The sequence below is a fragment of the Hyla sarda genome, unplaced genomic scaffold (assembly GCF_029499605.1).
Source record: "Hyla sarda isolate aHylSar1 unplaced genomic scaffold, aHylSar1.hap1 scaffold_933, whole genome shotgun sequence".
NCBI lineage: Eukaryota > Metazoa > Chordata > Amphibia > Anura > Hylidae > Hyla > Hyla sarda.
The window spans coordinates 133,855-142,308 of NW_026610963.1; the positions used below are offsets into that span (position 1 = coordinate 133,855).

The following is an 8,454-nucleotide window of genomic DNA, read 5'->3' on the forward strand; positions in this document are numbered from 1 at the left end:
GGACAAGTCGCATCGGCTGAAAGTAGGCCAGAATGTCAGTCCATGTTGGAGCAGGTTTAGATACAGTCTAAAGCATAGATCTCAAAGTCTGTGCACAGAATTTAGCAAGGGCCTCGCACCTTCTGATGCATCAGGTAGGTGCACAATAGCATAGCCTAACCTCTGTACTTTGGTCTATATTGATGCGGGACATAGACAGCCAGCTGATGACCAATCCATTAGTGCAATGGATGGCTGGAAGCATTTGTCTTTGCCTTTGCAATACCACAGAAGCAATGCATGGTCAATGTACAGCAATGACACACCTGTGTGAACAGCCAGGAGGACCCCCCCCCCCCCCCCCATGTTATGTTACATAGTTACATAGTTAGTACGGTCGAAAAAAGACATATGTCCATCAAGTTCAACCAGGGAATTAAGGGGTAGGGGTGTGGCGCGATATTGGGGAAGGGATGAGATTTTATATTTCTTCATAAGCATTAATCTTATTTTGTCAATTAGGAACATTCAGCACCCACCCGCTATCAAGGCAGCTGCCTATCATGTCATGCCTACCTGCACAGGTGTGCTGGCTACTCAAATGATCCAATTAAGGAGGCCATTTAGTCAGCAGCAGCAGAAGTCCTGTGCCTGGACGCTCCAACAGCGGCCAGACACAAGCAGAAGCAGAAGCAGCAGAAGCAGCAGCAGCAGCACCACCTTTTGTTTTTTGGCTGCAGAAGCAGCAGCAGCAAGGCCCACAGGGCTGGCTAGCTGGCTAGCCAGCAAGCAAGCAGGTAGCAATGAAAGTAGGAATCTTTCTTTTTAACCCTGTAAGGGGGTGGTGCACTGTACCCGAAGATACTGCCATATCGGGTCAATGCATAGGGCGACGGAAGCAAGCTTCGAAATCAGCCCCCGTTCTCAAAATCCATTTAATATATGGTCCCCAGATAGGGGACGTATCAGATATTAAACTGATAAGAACAGATACTACACTTGATCTTAGCCAAAAGGCCGAGAAGCGATAACCGTGAAAGGGCGGGCCCAACAAGGTCCCCTTCATGGGCACTATCACTGCTTGCTGTCAGGAGGGCTGCCAGACAATTTTCCATGCACACTCTGGGCTGGGGGGCAGTCAACCACCAGTACACACAGCAGAACCTAAACCCATACCATTATTGCTAAGCAGCAAGACAGGGGCCCATTGCACTCCCACGGGGCCTTTTTTAAATGCAATCCATAACCGGATTTGCCAGGAACCCTTCTTACTCCTCCTACTTGCATGTGACACTGGGCTTAGGATCTGCATAGGAAACACACACACAAGCACACACCTACCTTTGTTGCCTGCAGATGCCTCCTTGGCTGTCCCCAAACGGTATCAAACCAACACCCACGGGAAGCTGTAAGCATAGAGGACATGCCTGCACCCCATTGGACTTACCTGTGTGGGTTAAATCCGGGTTATTTGACAACCTATGGCGGTGATGGTTCTGCTCAGGCAGAGCAGTGCTGATGCTCCTCATAAAGCTGTCGCTGCTGTGAAGGTTCTAGGTGACATCACAAATCCCTATGGTTACATACACAACAAAGCTGGGTTGTTGTTGTTTACACTCTGCAAGGCCTGTGGAAGTGAGTGACATCATAGCACTGTAGTTCTGAGGGTTCTAGATGGATGCAACAATCTCCTGTTGCTTCTATGAAGGCCGTAATAGACGACATCACCAAACAGCTCCATAGTCACATACACAGCAAAGGAGAGATGTTGTTTACACCTAGTGATGTCAGTGGTATTGAGTGACATCATAGCACAGTGCTAAGGCTCCTGGGCCTGGACACAGCAGCGGCTGCAATATCTCAACGGAGAATACGTTTATATATATGTGTGTGTGTGCGCGTATATATATATATATATATATATATATATATATATATATATATATATTTCTCCGCCGAAATCACTTTTAAACCCATTTCCACCTTTTTTTCCCTTCTCTTCCTCTTACTTTTTTTTCAACGTTTTTTTACGTTTTTCTCCTTTCGCCTCTTTTCTGGGCGTATTATTCTTCTTTTTCTTCTTTTTTTCGTCTAATGCATACCCCATCAGTGCAGCAATGCTTATTCAATACCGCCAGCAGATGGAGACACTGGGGATAATTTTCTAAGGATTTATACTGATTTTTCCTGTCTGAATTTGTCGCACAGAAAGTTGCAGGCCAAATATGTGCGACATTTCTGCGACTTTAGCTTCTAGAGCATTTTTACAACATTATACATAGGTGCTGAATACATAAAAAGCGACTGTTCAGCGACAGACAAGTCGCATCGGCTGAAAGTAGGCCAGAATGTCAGTCCATGTTGGAGCAGGTTTAGATACAGTCTAAAGCATAGATCTCAAAGTCTGTGCACAGAATTTAGCAAGGGCCTCGCACCTTCTGATGCATCAGGTAGGTGCACAATAGCATAGCCTAACCCTCTGTACTTTGGTCTATATTGATGCGGGACATAGACAGCCAGCTGATGACCAATCCATTAGTGCAATGGATGGCTGGAAGCATTTGTCTTTGCCTTTGCAATACCACAGAAGCAATGCATGGTCAATGTACAGCAATGACACACCTGTGTGAACAGCCAGGAGACCCCCCCCCCCCCCCCCATGTTATGTTACATAGTTACATAGTTAGTACGGTCGAAAAAGACATATGTCCATCAAGTTCAACCAGGGAATTAAGGGGTAGGGGTGTGGCGCGATATTGGGGAAGGATGAGATTTTATATTTCTTCATAAGCATTAATCTTATTTTGTCAATTAGGAACATTCAGCACCCACCCGCTATCAAGGCAGCTGCCTATCATGTCATGCCCCTACCTGCACAGGTGTGCTGGCTACTCAAATGATCCAATTAAGGAGGCCATTTAGTCAGCAGCAGCAGAAGTCCTGTGCCTGGACGCTCCAACAGCGGCCAGACACAAGCAGAAGCAGAAGCAGCAGAAGCAGCAGCAGCAGCACCACCTTTTGTTTTTTGGCTGCAGAAGCAGCAGCAGCAAGGCCCACAGGGCTGGCTAGCTGGCTAGCCAGCAAGCAAGCAGGTAGCAATGAAAGTAGGAATCTTTCTTTTTAACCCTGTAAGGGGGTGGTGCACTGTACCCGAAGATACTGCCATATCGGGTCAATGCATAGGGCGACGGAAGCAAGCTTCGAAATCAGCCCCCGTTCTCAAAATCCATTTAATATATGGTCCCCAGATAGGGGACGTATCAGATATTAAACTGATAAGAACAGATACTACACTTGATCTTAGCCAAAAGGCCGAGAAGCGATAACCGTGAAAGGGCGGCCCAACAAGGTCCCCTTCATGGGCACTATCACTGCTTGCTGTCAGGGAGGCTGCCAGACAATTTTCCATGCACACTCTGGGCTGGGGGGCAGTCAACCACCAGTACACACAGCAGAACCTAAACCCATACCATTATTGCTAAGCAGCAAGACAGGGGCCCATTGCACTCCCACGGGGCCTTTTTAAATGCAATCCATAACCCGGATTTGCCAGGAACCCTTCTTACTCCTCCTACTTGCATGTGACACTGGGCTTAGGATCTGCATAGGAAACACACACACAAGCACACACCTACCTTTGTTGCCTGCAGATGCCTCCTTGGCTGTCCCCAAACGGTATCAAACCAACACCCACGGGAAGCTGTAAGCATAGAGGACATGCCTGCACCCCATTGGACTTACCTGTGTGGGTTAAATCCGGGTTATTTGACAACCTATGGCGGTGATGGTTCTGCTCAGGCAGAGCAGTGCTGATGCTCCTCATAAAGCTGTCGCTGCTGTGAAGGTTCTAGGTGACATCACAAATCCCTAGGTTACATACACAACAAAGCTGGGTTGTTGTTGTTTACACTCTGCAAGGCTGTGGAAGTGAGTGACATCATAGCACTGTAGTTCTGAGGGTTCTAGATGGATGCAACAATCTCCTGTTGCTTCTATGAAGGCCGTAATAGACGACATCACCAAACAGCTCCATAGTCACATACACAGCAAAGGAGAGATGTTGTTTACACCTAGTGATGTCAGTGGTATTGAGTGACCATCATAGCACAGTGCTAAGGCTCCTGGGCCTGGACACAGCAGCGGCTGCAATATCTCAACGGAGAATTCGTTTATATATATGTGTGTGTGTGCGCGTATATATATATATATATATATATATATATATATATATATATATATATTTCTCCGCCGAAATCACTTTTAAACCCATTTCCACCTTTTTTTTCCCTTCTCTTCCTCTTACTTTTTTTTCACGTTTTTTTACGTTTTTCTCCTTTTCGCCTCTTTTCTGGGCGTATTATTCTTCTTTTTCTTCTTTTTTTTCGTCTAATGCATACCCCATCAGTGCAGCAATGCTTATTCAATACCGCCAGCAGATGGAGACACTGGGGGATAATTTTCTAAGGATTTATACTGATTTTCCTGTCTGAATTTGTCGCACAGAAAGTTGCAGGCCAAATATGTGCGACATTTCTGCGACTTTAGCTTCTAGAGCATTTTTACAACATTATACATAGGTGCTGAATACATAAAAAGCGACTGTTCAGCGACAGACAAGTCGCATCGGCTGAAAGTAGGCCAGAATGTCAGTCCATGTTGGAGCAGGTTTAGATACAGTCTAAAGCATAGATCTCAAAGTCTGTGCACAGAATTTAGCAAGGGCCTCGCACCTTCTGATGCATCAGGTAGGTGCACAATAGCATAGCCTAACCCTCTGTACTTTGGTCTATATTGATGCGGGACATAGACAGCCAGCTGATGACCAATCCATTAGTGCAATGGATGGCTGGAAGCATTTGTCTTTGCCTTTGCAATACCACAGAAGCAATGCATGGTCAATGTACAGCAATGACACACCTGTGTGAACAGCCAGGAGACCCCCCCCCCCCCCCCCATGTTATGTTACATAGTTACATAGTTAGTACGGTCGAAAAAAGACATATGTCCATCAAGTTCAACCAGGGAATTAAGGGGTAGGGGTGTGGCGCGATATTGGGGGAAGGGATGAGATTTTATATTTCTTCATAAGCATTAATCTTATTTTGTCAATTAGGAACATTCAGCACCCACCCGCTATCAAGGCAGCTGCCTATCATGTCATGCCCTACCTGCACAGGTGTGCTGGCTACTCAAATGATCCAATTAAGGAGGCCATTTAGTCAGCAGCAGCAGAAGTCCTGTGCCTGGACGCTCCAACAGCGGCCAGACACAAGCAGAAGCAGAAGCAGCAGAAGCAGCAGCAGCAGCACCACCTTTTGTTTTTTGGCTGCAGAAGCAGCAGCAGCAAGGCCCACAGGGCTGGCTAGCTGGCTAGCCAGCAAGCAAGCAGGTAGCCAATGAAAGTAGGAATCTTTCTTTTAACCCTGTAAGGGGGTGTGCACTGTACCCGAAGATACTGCCATATCGGGTCAATGCATAGGGCGACGGAAGCAAGCTTCGAAATCAGCCCCCGTTCTCAAAAATCATTTAATATATGGTCCCCAGATAGGGGACGTATCAGATATTAAACTGATAAGAACAGATACTACACTTGATCTTAGCCAAAAGGCCGAGAAGCGATAACCGTGAAGGGGCGGGCCCAACAAGGTCCCCTTCATGGGCACTATCACTGCTTGCTGTCAGGGAGGCTGCCAGACAATTTTCCATGCACACTCTGGGCTGGGGGGCAGTCAACCACCAGTACACACAGCAGAACCTAAACCCATACCATTATTGCTAAGCAGCAAGACAGGGGCCCATTGCACTCCCACGGGGCCTTTTTAAATGCAATCCATAACCCGGATTTGCCAGGAACCCTTCTTACTCCTCCTACTTGCATGTGACCACTGGGCTTAGGATCTGCATAGGAAACACACACACAAGCACACACCTACCTTTGTTGCCTGCAGATGCCTCCTTGGCTGTCCCCAAACGGTATCAAACCAACACCCACGGAAGCTGTAAGCATAGAGGACATGCCTGCACCCCATTGGACTTACCTGTGTGGTTAAATCCGGGTTATTTGACAACCTATGGCGGTGATGGTTCTGCTCAGGCAGAGCAGTGCTGATGCTCCTCATAAAGCTGTCGCTGCTGTGAAGGTTCTAGGTGACATCACAAATCCCTATGGTTACATACACAACAAAGCTGGGTTGTTGTTGTTTACACTCTGCAAGGCCTGTGGAAGTGAGTGACATCATAGCACTGTAGTTCTGAGGGTTCTAGATGGATGCAACAATCTCCTGTTGCTTCTATGAAGGCCGTAATAGACGACATCACCAAACAGCTCCATAGTCACATACACAGCAAAGGAGAGATGTTGTTTACACCTAGTGATGTCAGTGGTATTGAGTGACATCATAGCACAGTGCTAAGGCTCCTGGGCCTGGACACAGCAGCGGCTGCAATATCTCAACGGAGAATACGTTTATATATATGTGTGTGTGTGCGCGTATATATATATATATATATATAATATATATATATATATATATATTATTTCTCCGCCGAAATCACTTTTAAAACCCCATTTCCACCTTTTTTTCCCTTCTCTTCCTCTTACTTTTTTTTCACGTTTTTTACGTTTTTCTCCTTTTCGCCTCTTTTCTGGGCGTATTATTCTTCTTTTTCTTCTTTTTTTCGTCTAATGCATACCCCATCAGTGCAGCAATGCTTATTCAATACCGCCAGCAGATGGAGACACTGGGGGATAATTTTCTAAGGATTTATACTGATTTTTCCTGTCTGAATTTGTCGCACAGAAAGTTGCAGGCCAAATATGTGCGACATTTCTGCGACTTTAGCTTCTAGAGCATTTTTACAACATTATACATAGGTGCTGAATACATAAAAAGCGACTGTTCAGCGACAGACAAGTCGCATCGGCTGAAAGTAGGCCAGAATGTCAGTCCATGTTGGAGCAGGTTTAGATACAGTCCTAAAGCATAGATCTCAAAGTCTGTGCACAGAATTTAGCAAGGGCCTCGCACCTTCTGATGCATCAGGTAGGTGCACAATAGCATAGCCTAACCCTCTGTACTTTGGTCTATATTGATGCGGGACATAGACAGCCAGGCTGATGACCAATCCATTAGTGCAATGGATGGCTGGAAGCATTTGTCTTTGCCTTTGCAATACCACAGAAGCAATGCATGGTCAATGTACAGCAATGACACACCTGTGTGAACAGCCAGGAGACCCCCCCCCCCCCCCCCCCATGTTATGTTACATAGTTACATAGTTAGTACGGTCGAAAAAAGACATATGTCCATCAAGTTCAACCAGGGAATTAAGGGGTAGGGGTGTGGCGCGATATTGGGGAAGGGATGAGATTTTATATTTCTTCATAAGCATTAATCTTATTTTGTCAATTAGGAACATTCAGCACCCACCCGCTATCAAGGCAGCTGCCTATCATGTCATGCCCTACCTGCACAGGTGTGCTGGCTACTCAAATGATCCAATTAAGGAGGCCATTAGTCAGCAGCAGCAGAAGTCCTGTGCCTGGACGCTCCAACAGCGGCCAGACACAAGCAGAAGCAGAAGCAGCAGAAGCAGCAGCAGCAGCACCACCTTTTGTTTTTTGGCTGCAGAAGCAGCAGCAGCAAGGCCACAGGGCTGGCTAGCTGGCTAGCCAGCAAGCAAGCAGGTAGCAATGAAAGTAGGAATCTTTCTTTTTAACCCTGTAAGGGGGTGGTGCACTGTACCCGAAGATACTGCCATATCGGGTCAATGCATAGGGCGACGGAAGCAAGCTTCGAAATCAGCCCTCCGTTCTCAAAAATCCATTTAATATATGGTCCCCAGATAGGGGACGTATCAGATATTAAACTGATAAGAACAGATACTACACTTGATCTTAGCCAAAAGGCCGAGAAGCGATAACCGTGAAAGGGGCGGGGCCCAACAAGGTCCCCTTCATGGGCACTATCACTGCTTGCTGTCAGGAGGCTGCCAGACAATTTTCATGCACACTCTGGGCTGGGGGGCAGTCAACCACCAGTACACACAGCAGAACCTAAACCCATACCATTATTGCTAAGCAGCAAGACAGGGGCCCCATTGCACTCCACGGGGCCTTTTTAAATGCAATCCATAACCCGGATTTGCCAGGAACCCTCTTCTTACTCCTCCTACTTGCATGTGACACTGGCTTAGGATCTGCATAGGAACACACACACAAGCACACACCTACCTTTGTTGCCTGCAGATGCCTCCTTGGCTGTCCCCAAACGGTATCAAACCAACACCCACGGGAAGCTGTAAGCATAGAGGACATGCCTGCACCCCATTGGACTGACCTGTGTGGGTTAAATCCGGGTTATTTGACAACCTATGGCGGTGATGGTTCTGCTCAGGCAGAGCAAGTGCTGATGCTCCTCATAAAGCTGTCGCTGCTGTGAAGGTTCTAGGTGACATCACAAATCCCTATGGTTA

General features: G+C 46.8%; 4 non-coding genes across 4 annotated transcripts; all 4 read right to left on the bottom strand.

Moving 5' to 3' along the window:
• Positions 1–818: 818 nt before the first annotated feature.
• LOC130350106 (U2 spliceosomal RNA) lies at positions 819–1,008 on the bottom strand. The gene has a single exon (XR_008887292.1). It is a non-coding gene; the product is annotated as a U2 spliceosomal RNA (small nuclear RNA).
• A 2,105-nt stretch (positions 1,009–3,113) lies between these two features.
• Positions 3,114–3,303, bottom strand: LOC130350107 (U2 spliceosomal RNA). Its single transcript, XR_008887293.1, has one exon. It is a non-coding gene; the product is annotated as a U2 spliceosomal RNA (small nuclear RNA).
• A 2,106-nt stretch (positions 3,304–5,409) lies between these two features.
• On the bottom strand, positions 5,410–5,599 carry LOC130350108 (U2 spliceosomal RNA). The gene has a single exon (XR_008887294.1). It is a non-coding gene; the product is annotated as a U2 spliceosomal RNA (small nuclear RNA).
• A 2,109-nt stretch (positions 5,600–7,708) lies between these two features.
• Positions 7,709–7,900, bottom strand: LOC130350072 (U2 spliceosomal RNA). Its single transcript, XR_008887261.1, has one exon. It is a non-coding gene; the product is annotated as a U2 spliceosomal RNA (small nuclear RNA).
• Positions 7,901–8,454: the final 554 nt, after the last annotated feature.